Below are 13124 nucleotides of genomic sequence, written 5' to 3' on the forward strand. Positions count from 1 at the left end.
TTGACTTGACTTAAGTACTTAGATTTGAGTTAAGAACTGAAAAAAACCACGTGGGAGGCAGGGAAAGTGCAAAATTTGAACTTTCATTTAACTGTTGGCCAGTGAAAAGGGTGCCTGTCTGCTTCCTCACTCCTCCCAGCGTTTAGAGAGTGGATTGGGAGACAGTCTTCAGACTGCCTGGCACTGTACTGCCTGGACTGTATTTTCCCTGCCTTCCCTGAACCTTTCTTGACCTAAGAAAAAAAAAGAAACAAAATATCCCCCTCTAGTGGTCGAAGGCGGAATAGCAGCTTCCCATTAGTTTCTATGGACGGAAAAGAGCAGATACGGATCAAATGGTTTTCAATGCATTCCTATGGGAAATGCAGATTTGACTTGAGAACTTTTTGACTTGAGAACCGCCTTCCAATACGGATTAAGTTCTCAAGTCAAGACCCCACTGTATACCTATGGTTTTTAGCTTCTTCATATTGTCTTTTTAATGATGTGAACTGCCTTGGGTTCCTTTGGGAGAGAAAGTTGGGATAAATATATTTTAAATGAATAAATAATAAATAAATAGAAACACTTATTGCTTAAATCCAGCAACATAATTTATGTTGCGTAAGGTTGATGATGCCATCAGTCATGGTGGCTTTTCAGAAATTACAAATTTCCCCACTCCAGGTCACAAGGCTCCTTTGGGAGTCCCCTCATTGTAGGAAAGCTGCTCAAGGCTGTGGGATGGAGACGGGAGTCTTTTATATCCTAAAATTGCTGCTGGCTGGATAATTTTACAGCTAGTGGTGGGTTCTTTTGAAATTGAAGACCCCTTTACTCCAGTTCAGAGGTTCACAATGGTTCCCCATGATGAAAAGGATCCCAAGGAAGCCTCAGGGCCTTCGGGGGGGGGGGTAAATAAAAAAAATTATTTCCCAATACCTTCTGTAGCTTGTGATAGCAACCACCTTACATGGCATAAATTATGCTGCTGGATTTCAGCCAACGGCTGCTGTCAGAATGAGCATCCTTTGCTAATGACTCTTTGCTTGTCTGGTAAGCACTAATCATTCTTAAACGACAACTGGGTGGAAAGATAGTCCTTGTATTGGAGGGAGCAATATAATGATAATGAATGACAACTCATGCTTTCTCCACTGGAAGCTGTATTTGTATAAGTGTTTCTCTTATTGGTCCTGTGCAGGATGAGGGGCGAAAAGCAGAACTGGAGCACTCTGCTTTTTTTGTTTTTGCTCCCACCCAGAGAAATAAAAGGTGGGATTGTGACAGGAAGAATTCTCAGTGAGTAATTTTTCCTTACTTTCAACTTATATAGCTGGCAGTATGTATTGCATTTCTTTCCAGTGAAGTGTTACATAATTGAAAAATGGTACAGCGATCAATATACAATACACTGCTTGTTTCCCACAAGCCTTGTGAAAGTTTAACAATTGTTTTTAACATCTCAACTTAAGTTTCTTCTACTTGTACTATATGGCAATTTCACCAGTGGATTTTTAAAAAATCCTTAGCATGCATCCTTAACAGGCAATAATTAATTGGAGAAGAATGTTCCTATGTTTGTAAGATTTGACCTTGACATTGTTTGTGGAGGCCTCCAAAGCAATTATTCAAGAAAACTAATCTGGAATACAAGAGCAAGAAAGGAGAAAGAAATGCTTGACAATAGTAGCCTCACAGTATTCGTTAGCAGGCTACTTTTAATGAGGGAAGACATGCAATAATTAAATCTTGACATACAATTATGAAAAATATCAGGTAGTGAGTCCACTACGCACTATGAAATAAGAAAAGACATTTTTCTGAAAATTTGCCTGATGCTCTGTCATCTGAGACTGTTCTTTATGAGTGCAGGTTGAAGGTCAAGGAGGTATCTCAACTCCATCAATCCTTTGGACAGTTACAAATGACCTTTCACTTTCCATAAGACATTCAATATTCTGAATCGGAGGGATGCATTTTTCTGTGTTTAGAAAATGGCAAAATTGAAACCTTTCGGACTGCATAAGGTATCTTTATGTCTAAATCTTCTCAGTGGCTCACTTATTCCTGATGGGCATTAGAATATAATATATCATTTACATGAAGCTGGTGATGCCAATTTTCTATGTTGAGAGGTGTTCTGCTCATTTTCTCTATTTACTTCTGTGAATATATACCTGTCAAGTGTTGAATGCTGAATATTGTATGTGTGTGTGCATATATTATGTGTGTATGTGTGTGTATGCGTGCACGTACACACACACACACACACACACACACACACACTGCAAGCCATTAAAGCAACTTGTTCTGTTGGATTCTGTTTTCTTCGTATTTTGCTCCTTTCTGACCAAGAGGATTACTTAATCTGTAAAGTCACGTTTCTCAGCTGTGAGATGGCCCTCCTTATGGAAAACCGGGCAGTTGTACAAAAGTTCCTCTTCATGCCCAGAAGTTCAGTTTTGTAAGTACTGCGATTATGCACCTCAGGCCCTCTGCCAACTACCCATATGATAGTACAACTGCTGTATGACATTATTTCAGTTTTCAGGAGAGAAAAGGTTTTGACGTAACCTATGAATATTCTCTTGTAATGTCTCCTGACCTTTAAAAAAAACCCTTATATACAAAATAGCATAATTCTGGGATACAAGAGTATGATAGAACCCTTTTATATGCCATGTGAGTTTTTCTATGTGAATGAAATATGTATATGAGACGTATTATTTTTATTTCATCCTGCATCCTGAAAGTGATAGAATCCAACAGCAGATGTAATATTATTGTTTGGCTCCAACAGAGTTCTATGTACCTTCTCAAATCCTGTGATCTTTCACTAGGTTATGTTCTCAGGAAACATAACCAAGTACTGTATATACATTACACCAGTCATGTGATGGAATGATCAGATAAACTCCCTGCCAAGGGTCCAATTTATTGCTTAACATGTAATATCCTGTTCACTTCATCACAGGTTTGTGTGGTCAAATTATAATTTTATTTTATGAAACAATAAGCTCTAGCACCCCACATACCCAGCTATAACCTGTTCTTTGTGGCATGCATGCTCTCTCTATGTGTGCACATGCATATGTGCATGCATTAGTGTGTTGAATACTATGATGTATTTTGGCAATATATTACTAGTGTTATTTCCAATTAATGTTTGGGGTGCCTCATTTTTTCAAGTTGAGAGGTATTGCTAGTGCAAAATGATATGCTGCATATTTTCAGTTTGCCACATATAGTATGCATATGTCCATGAATGGGTGAATTATGACATTTTGCCTATGGGAATATATCCAGTGTTATTCTGATTTAACATTTGGGATGATCAGTTTGTTTCTTAATTTTGGTAGGGCAAAAATCAGTGCTCTGTATTTTCTCAAAATAATACTACAGGTCTGGCTAGCTGTGTCTTCAACATAAAAATTTCTGCCATATGAATTTACCTTATATATTTAGAGTTTCTAAATGCTAGATGCTAAAAGACTGGTATTGACGGCTTGCCATGAGAAATAGCTATAGGTACATGCTGTCACTTATATTAGAACATTGCAGCTGATTTGGGATCTAGCACCTTAATTGTAAGTCATGTCATAGCAGCACATAAGTGTGGAGGATGTGATACAGCCTACTGATGCACTGTTGCAATATATAAAACAGCAACTTTTTACAGATGCTGTAATGCACGTTAGAGTCAGATGTGTTGACATAAAACTTTTTGCATCTGTGTATCAGTAGAATTTCTTATTTAAAAGAGAGAGAAAAAAAGGGGGGGGAGGAAACACCCAAGATCCTACTTTGCTAATTCAGTGCATCTTCTAATGCCAATTACAAAATTCACTGTTCAAGGCTTGTAGGAATTAAATCTGGTACAATTAAGTATAAAAATGTGCTGGTGAAAATAATTTTGCATAATTATAAGTATGTTTGCTAAGGGGTCAGTCTTGCTGTCTATAAAGGTAAAGGTTCCCCTTGACAATTTTTGTCCAGTCGTGTCCAACTTTAGGGGGCGGCGCTCATCCCGCTCTTCAAGCCATAGAGCCAGCGTTTTGTCCGAAGACAATCTTTCCGTGGTCACATGGCCAGTGTGATTTAGACACGGAACGCTGTTTACCTTCCCACCGAGATGGTACCTATTTATCTACTCGCATTTGCATGCTTTCGAACCGCTAGGTTGGCGGGAGCTGGGACAAGCAACAGGCGCTCACTCCGTCGCGTGGATTCGATCTTACGACTGCTTGGTCTTCTGACCCTGCAGCACAGGCTTCTGCGGTTTAGCCCACAGCGCCACCACGTCCCTCTTGCTGTCTATAGTAGGCTTTAATTCACTGTAAACGTGTTTAAAATTTCATTCTGCTGCAATTCTCCAGTGTGTTTTTCACTTACACCAGACAATACAATAAGTGAGACTGTAGAGTACAGATTTGGTGGAACACAAGAACACTCTTCAGACTAGAGTAGGATGAGCCTTCTTTTTAATTAAGTTTATTTTTAGATTCTCGGAAAGTGAGATGCAATACAGCATATATATAAGATTATGGGAAGAGTCATTCTAAACTGCTTCAGCTGTATTTTGATTAATCTTTTCTGCAATTCTTTTCAGCTCTGTACTAGCCTTTTGAGTTGCAGTGACTAGAACTGTTTCCTGAAAGATCTTGGGAACAGCTGAGGGTTTTTAGCAATTGTAGTAAAAAAAGAGAGAGAGAGAGAGAGAGAGAGTCAAATAACATTTCCTGTTGCTTAAAAGATTTCCTTGTGAACATGCATAGACTTGACACAGGTGATTGTTAAAGCAAATGGGCAACACGTTTCTGAAAATGTAACACGTAAACATGTCTCATGGATGCTGCCAGCTGATTCCTGCAACCTTGGCGTTAGCCAACGTTTCGCTCTTTCAGTTACTGAACTTGCTACTGGCTACATCCATGTGCACTGGATAAATCTACCTCTTTCTTGGATCTAAGAGTGAAGTGAGGGAAGGAATGTCTACATAGTTTATACACTGAGAAAAAAAGGACTAGGTAAAACAAGACTAGATTTCTTTAAACACAGACAGTTCAGCTAATACATTTACCATTGGAGAGAGATAATATATGTCAGTGGCTAAAACCCAGTAGTAAATCACAACTAGAGCAGGCCCATTTGAATCAATGGAACTTGCAGAGGAGTCGGCTCACCCAAATCCCCACTGATTCAATGGGCTTGCTATAATTACAGCTTATTATTGGATACCAGCCAATGGTTCAATGTATACTTTGAGTTGTGAAGATTTGTGGGTCAGTCCTTTACATGTCCAGTTATGAAGGATTAGAGCAGCAGGTGTTGTGAATGAGTCTTCTTTGGAAACCCTGAAAAGTTATTGCTGGGCAGAGGAGATCAAAATGGGCCAGACAGACAGACAGTCTGAAACATGATGCTCTGTCCCTGCACCCACCCCAGGAGCTCACAGCAAATTTACAGTAATGGCCGCTTGGGATGAAAAGATGAACTTTTTGCTCTGTACATCAGCATTCCTATGGATATCACAGAGAAAGAATGATCTGCAATTATGCTTTAAAAAGCCTCCCGTTGACTTAAGCCTAATTTTTGGTTGGGGATGAGGATGAGAGGGGCTTTGCTTACAGATGAATACAGGTAAAGTGTGACAATAGGTTGTGTATATGTGAATAACCATGTGTGGATGTGGATCAGTGTGTTTTTCATTTTAAAAAAAACACACCACAGAAATCACATCCAAGATGGACTCACCTAGGTTTTTCAAATTATTTATTTATGTATACACACTGACTAACTGTATCAATTGCACAGAGCTATAATACGTCAGACAGAACTGTGCAGAAGTGAGACGTGCCAACTTAAGAACAACTAATTAATGTTTCATTTTCTCAGTGTCAGTTTTACTATCTAGCTTATTAAGCAAGGCATTCAAATCAAAACTGGCATTTTAATGAAGTTACATGTGTTACTGTGGGACCTGTGCCAATAAGCAGAGTCAACAGGAGCTGGGCCAAGATAGCTTACATACTGATCCCAGAACATTTATGTTGGCTCTCCTCCTTTTCTTCCCACAGGGCAGTTGTTATTACAACAAGCTTATCATGTAGTAACTTGCTGCAAAGTATAGATCTTTTGTTCCTGTGGAAAGAGTAACATGCATGCACACACACTAAATGTTCTAGTTGATTTATGACCACTATTTAAGACAGTCAGACTAAGCTGCCATTGTTGCAATAAGAACTTGTGACATAAATGGTTTGATTGCATTTCTTACTCGGATATTTGCCTATCATGCTTATAATTCATCTTTGCTCCAATGAATTTAAGATGATGTAGATGGAGCTTTTCATTTTATGCTTATAATAGTCCTACAAAATGGCTTGGGCTGAGAAAAGGTCACTTATCTAAGACTATATGGTGGACCATGGTCAGGATGAAAGTCTGGCCTACTATTAGGCAGGGTTAAGCAATTGCCTCTGGTAAAATATGCTGGTGGGCAGTGTCATTAGATTGAAACATTATGCCCCACTTTTCTCCTAAGAAAGGACGCAAGGCAATATGCAATGTGGCCTTTATGCTCAAAGGTTTGGAGATCCTTGTCCTAGACAATGTCACTAAGGAAAAGCCTATCTAAAGAGAAAGGTCCTATGGAAGGGCAGCAAAGGTGGGGCTAGCCTGGCTTCTTGTGAGAGGCAGGAGTAGTGACAGAGAAAGTCCTCTCCCATGTCTCCACACGTATTTTTATGTCAGCTCATACCATATGTGTATCTTCCATTTCTATTTGGACACTTTGATGGTAGAAGAACCCAGAAATTCTTCAATCACTGGCCGAAATGGATTGTCAGACATAGTTTTCCATTATAGCCAATGAGTCTTGCTGCTAAGGCAGTGTTTCCCAAACTTTTTCGAGTTGTGACTCCCTTTTATAGTAGCCAAGCAACATGCAAGCTTCCTCCCATATTTGCATAAAAAGACATTTTTAATAGGCTAAAGAAAAGATGGCCCAATATATTATTAAAAGAGAACAGAAGAAACCATAAGTCCTAGACTGAATCACACTAACTATAGACAGTTAACCAGCTATGTATGGTAACCCACTGAGGACCAGTAGACAGCAAAATCTGATGGTCTTCCTGAGACTGCATATACTTTAGAGCTAGAAGGCTTCCAGAACCTTGACAACTCAACGGCTATGCTCTACAATAGAGGAACAACAATGCTCTAATTTTCTGCACTGCAAACAAAGGAGGGACATGCATCACTTATTTATATATGTTGTCTAATTCTGCCCTACACCCCACCCAACATGCCCAATATCTATTTTCTGAGTGGGGGAGGGTGGGATAAATATTTATCAGTAATCATCTGCCGTGATGGAGGAAAAAAAGACCTGTAATTTTTAAAGGCAAAATACACAAATGGGATGGGGGTGGGAATCTTTTATGCAGACAAGAGAGATGCTTGCAGCTCCTCCTGAAAGCAGGTATCTAGCCTTTGTTGTAAAAAGGACTTCCAGTGTCCTCTGGAGGACTTGTCCTACACTTTGATCTACTGCCCCAGTGAACTGACTTTTTCCTGCCCTGAAAGCATGCCTTCTTACCACCCATGACCATCCTGGTGATTAGGAATGAGAGAGGGCAGTTCGAGGGAGACTGCACAATCAATATCCTTTCTACCACCCATCCTAACATCCCAACAGCCCCCCTCACTAGGAGGCTGGTGTTTTCACTTTAGTAGAGGTGAGGTCCACGCTCCTTCAGCAGACCCGTCAGGGTACTGTGTAACACAGTACACTTCATCATAAGCCTCCTCTTCCTCCTATAGGTCAACATACACCCCAGTCACAAGCCTCCACAGTAAAGGTATTTGTGGAATGTGCCTGTGCCCAGAAAATTCAAACAAACTGTGCTCACAGCATTATGTCACAGTGTGACAGTTTTCCCCTGTTGCCGTACCTTCCCACTGCTTGACTGGTAAAGAGGGGCACCTCCCCTGAAATTCCACTGGCAGAGGCAACTGGGAAGGATCTTCATGCATTGGAGAGTATAGTTGCAGGCTTTTCTGTGTTGCTTCAAACTCTTCTGAGCAGATAATGATTTTTTGCTCCCCCAGGCCCCGAAATGAAGACGCAAGACAACAATTCTTTAAATATGGGCCACACTTTATTAAACCAAATTAAATGCCACCAAATAAACCAATTCCAAAATTGAGGGGGCCTGCAGTAGTGCAGGGAAATAACGCCAAATAATTCCATATCAGTCAATGGGCGAGTCCCAGGCCCCAGGTTCCAACTGTCTAATGACCGGAGGAACCTGGAAGGCCTCAATTAAACACCCCAGACCTCTAGCCATCATATTTGATGACCTTTGGTTCGCAAGTGGTCCAGCGCATCAGCCGTCTTCAGCCCTGTAATCGCACGATCCGCAGAACCATCAGAACTGATGTGCTGTTTGCTTTATGATAATTACAAAAGGGAGACACCGTGACAACCAGTTATTCCCGCACTATCCGCCAGTGTGACCGATTATAAAAACCACCATCAAATGCCAACAAAACCCTTTTCCAGTGTGGGATAGGCGAAAAATCCCCCCCTCCAATGCCAATCAGGATAGAGGTAAAAAATTCCTATCTGGCCCCACAACAGGCGACCCCAAAAGACACACTAGAAAGAGGGTGGGCGGGTGGGTGCCAAAATCGAAAGAGGACCAGATTACCAACCGGCTCTACCTTATATAGCGCTGGTTCCCACCAAGAAGGTCATGTGGCCCGGGTTGCTTACTTCTCCCAGGGCCAGGGAAGCAAAAACGCTGCGCAGTTCAATGGGCCGTTGGCACCACTCCTGCGTGCACACACTTCCCTCCACTTCCAACTTTTGTCCACACCTGTCTCCAGGGTGGCCTTGGTTTTGACTCCTGCACATGTGGTGTTGACCAGCAAATAAGGCTTCTCTGGGCTCTAGCAATGGCTTCTAATGGCAAACCCCATTCTCAGGGTTGATTTAATTAAAACAAATAATTGTTTTACAGAGATCTCCATTCTCAGTCTACCCAATGCAGAAGGCCATTATGTTTCATCTCGAGACTGGAGACAATTTTGTTTAGCCCACATTTTTATTCCCTAGATGTACATGAGAGGATAGTTATATTTCAAATTGTAAACTTCTCTGAATTATATGCTACATATTTTGGTTGAAAATATGTAGTTTATGAAAGTCATGCAGAAATATGTGAATGCAGATTTCAGTGGATGAAACTTTTCAGTGAATACATGTGAATGACATGGACTGGATATACTGTAGATAGATTTGTCTATTCTTGCTTGCATCCAAAGGGTAGAAAATGTAACTTTTTCAGGCTTTTCTCCCAGAATGCAAAAGTCATTGTGGTTGTGCTAGCTGTGAAAATTTGAGAGTTACAAATCAAAACAAGTAACTTCTCTGAGTTCAGCTTCAGCCAAGTGCTTTGTTTTAATCCATTCATTTCCTATCTGCATTTCAGATTTTACATACCCCAAATATTTAGAACATTATTGTACTTTGCTGTTCTTACGTGCCATCAAGTCATCCCTAATTTATGGTGACCCTATGAATGAGTGATTTTCAAAATGTGCTATCCTCAATAGCCCATATTCAGCTCCTGTAAACTCAAAACTGTGGCTTCCTTCATTGAGTCAATCAATCTCATTGATTCACTGTTCCTCTTCTCCTGCTGTCTTCAACGTTTCGCAGCATTTTTGTCTTACCTTACCCTTTTTGTAAAAACTGGGAGGTGTGGATTCAAGAGATTTAGCATTGATCTTCTCACATGAGATTTTGGTTAGGTAGGAAGATTACTCTTATGATTGATAAGGATCATCTCATGAAACTCAGGACTGGGAGTTTTAGGGCAGATAAAAGGAAACCTCTCTTCACACAACTCATAATTAAACTATGGAAGCTATGCGGCAGCCAACTTCAAGAGCTTCAAAGTGGGTTTGGGCAGAGTCATGGCAGGTAAGGTTGTCTGTCGTTACTAGTTCTGACACTACTTCTAGTATCGAAAACGGAATATCTCTTGAGTGCCAGGGGCTATGGAATATGAATGGGAGGCTGTGCGGTCCTCATCTCTTGCTTGTGGGGTTCCTGCGGGTGTCTGGTTGGCCACTGTGGCAAGAATATGTTGGTCTGATCCTGCATGTTTGTTCTTACATTCTTGAAGTGATGACCATGATCATTCAATGAGCTTCAAAGCCAAGAAGAATTTGAATCTGATTCTCACTACTCCTGTGGCAACAGTTTTACAACATGCTGCCACAGGTCCTAGGTCAGTTCTTTTCCTGTGGGTGCTCCCAGATGGATAGATCCTGGTATTTCTGCATCTACCAGTCAAAGGACATTATGCAGGTATTCCGTGTCCCCACTCCACCCCGACATATTTTATGTGGTAACAACAGAAACAGCAGTGAGAAAAAAAATAAGTTTACAAATCAAAAACTATGGACTCTTCCTATACTTTTATGAATGAGACAAGCCTTTCCTGGAAGCACCTTCCCTGGAAGCAATCAGTGTATGTCCCATTCTATTCTTTCGTGATTCTCAGAAAGTTTTCAAATGGAGAGCTTCTTGTTCTGCAACTGGGAGGCACTGTGCAGCTTTTATACCCGTCTAATGGATTTTCTACACAAAGGAAAGGGCAAAAGTAGTTGTGGCAAAGTACACACACACACACACACACACACACACACACACACACACACACACACACACACACACACACACTCTTCTCTCTCTCTCTCTCTCTCTCTCTCTGTGTGTGTGTGTGTGTGTGTGTGTGTGAGGTATCAACAGAGATGACGTAGCCGGCACAATCCCCATAAAATTCAGTGGAATGAGACTGGGCGATGGCATTATAGGAGCCTTCTGCAGAATTACTCTCCTTGGCTCAAACTGCAGCTTTCGTTGTTTCTTTTTGCATACATGCACATCTTATGATGTGTTTAACTGGGATACGAGAGGGAATGGGTCACCTTACCCCAGCCCACTTTACTATCATGTTCCACAGTGACTCTGTTGTTCTCAAGCACAAAGAGAAGCACCGCACACACTTTGCAGGTCACAACTACTGAAATTTTTCTTTCCCCCATAATTCCCTTAACCTTTTTACGGTCTTCTGTTTGTCTAGGAGTGCTTTTTTTCTGTGTATCGTCTGCCTTGAAGGATGCTTGGAGAGTCCACTAAATTATAACTATATATTAAGAAAAATTTGGAACGCTGGGTACAGCACTACTCCGAGCTATATTCCAGAGAGAATGTAGTAACCGAAGAAGCATTAAATAACATTGAGTGCCTGCCTGTCTTGGAAGAGCTGGACAGTGAACCAACCTTAGCAGAAATAAAAGCGGCCTTGGATTCCCTCGCCTCCGGCAAGGCACCTGGAAAGGATAACATCCCTGCTGAAGTGCTGTAAGGAGATCATCACCACTGAACTGTATGAAGTCTTTTGTCTCTGCTGGAGGGAAGGTGGAGTCCCACAGGACATGAAGGACGCAAACATCGTCACATTGTACAAGAACAAAGGCGACAGGGGTGACTGCAATAACTACCGTGGCATCTCTCTTCTTAGCGTTGTAGGGAAGCTGCTTGCCCGTGTTGTGCTGAAGAGGCTCCAGGTTCTTGCAGACAGAGTCTATCCAGAATCACAGTGTGGATTCCGAGCTAATAGATCCACCACTGACATGGTATTCTCCCTCCGACAGCTGCAGGAGAAATGCAGGGAACAACAACAGCCACTCTTAGTGGCCTTCATAGACCTTACAAAAGCATTTGACTTGGTTAGCAGGGATGGCCTTTTTAAAATACTTCCCAAGATTGGATGTCCACCCCGTCTCCTTAACATCATCAGATCCTTCCATGAGGGAATGAAAGGCACTGTAGTTTTTGACGGCTCAGCATCAGACCCCTTTGACATCCGAAGCGGAGTGAAACAGGGCTGTGTCCTTGCACCAACACTTTTTGGGATCTTTTTTGCTGTCATGCTGAAGCATGCCTTTGGAACTGCAACCGAGGGTGTCTATCTCCGGACTAGATCAGACGGAAAGCTCTTTAATCTCTCTAGATTGAGAGCGAAGACCAAAGTCCAACTGAAATGCATGCGGGACTTCCTCTTCGCAGATGATGCAGCCATTGTTGCCCACTCTGCTGAAGACCTCCAACAACTCATAAATCGATTCAGCAAGGCCTGCCAAGACTTTGGACTAACAATCAGCCTGAAGAAAACACAAGTCATGGGCCAGGGTGTGGACTCACCTCCTTCTATTACCATCTCCACACAAGAACTGGAGGTTGTTCATGACTTTGTGTACCTTGGCTCAACCATCTCTGACACCCTGTCTCTGGATGTTGAGCTGGACAAACGCATTGGCAAAGCAGCTACCATGTTCTCTAGACTCACAAAGAGAGTATGGCTCAATAAGAAGCTGACGACACATACGAAGATCCAGGTCTATAGAGCCTGTGTCCTAAGCACACTCCTGTACTGTAGTGAGTCCTGGACCATTTGTGCACGGCAGGAGAGGAAGCTAAACACCTTCCATATGCGATGTCTCCGACGGATTTTTGGTATCACCTGGCAGGACAAAGTTCCAAACAGAGTAGTCCTAGAACGAGCTGGAATTTTCAGCATGAACACATTACTGAAACAGCGACGCCTACGTTGGCTTGGGCACGTCGTGAGAATGGCTGATGGTCGGATTCCAAAGGATCTCCTGTATGGAGAATTAGTGCAGGGAAACCGCCCCAGAGGGAGACCACAGCTGCGATACAAGGATATCTGCAAGCGAGATCTGAAGGCCTTAGGAATGGACCTCAACAGATGGGAAACCCTGACATCTGAGCATTCAGCCTGGAGGCAGGCATTGCATCACGGCCTCTCCCAATTTGAAGAGACCCTTGCCCAGCAGGCTGAGGCAAAGAGGAAGTCACAAAAGCAGCAAAACCAGGGAGCTGGACAGGGGACAAACTGGATTTGTCTTCAGTGTGGAAGAGACTGTCACTCTCGAATCGGCCTCCTCAGCCACACTAGACGCTGCTCCAAGTCCTCCATACAGAGCACGATACCATAGTCTTTCGAGACTGAAGGATGCCTAACTAACTAATTAAGAAA

The sequence above is a fragment of the Pogona vitticeps genome, chromosome 4, assembly GCF_051106095.1.
Source record: "Pogona vitticeps strain Pit_001003342236 chromosome 4, PviZW2.1, whole genome shotgun sequence".
NCBI lineage: Eukaryota > Metazoa > Chordata > Lepidosauria > Squamata > Agamidae > Pogona > Pogona vitticeps.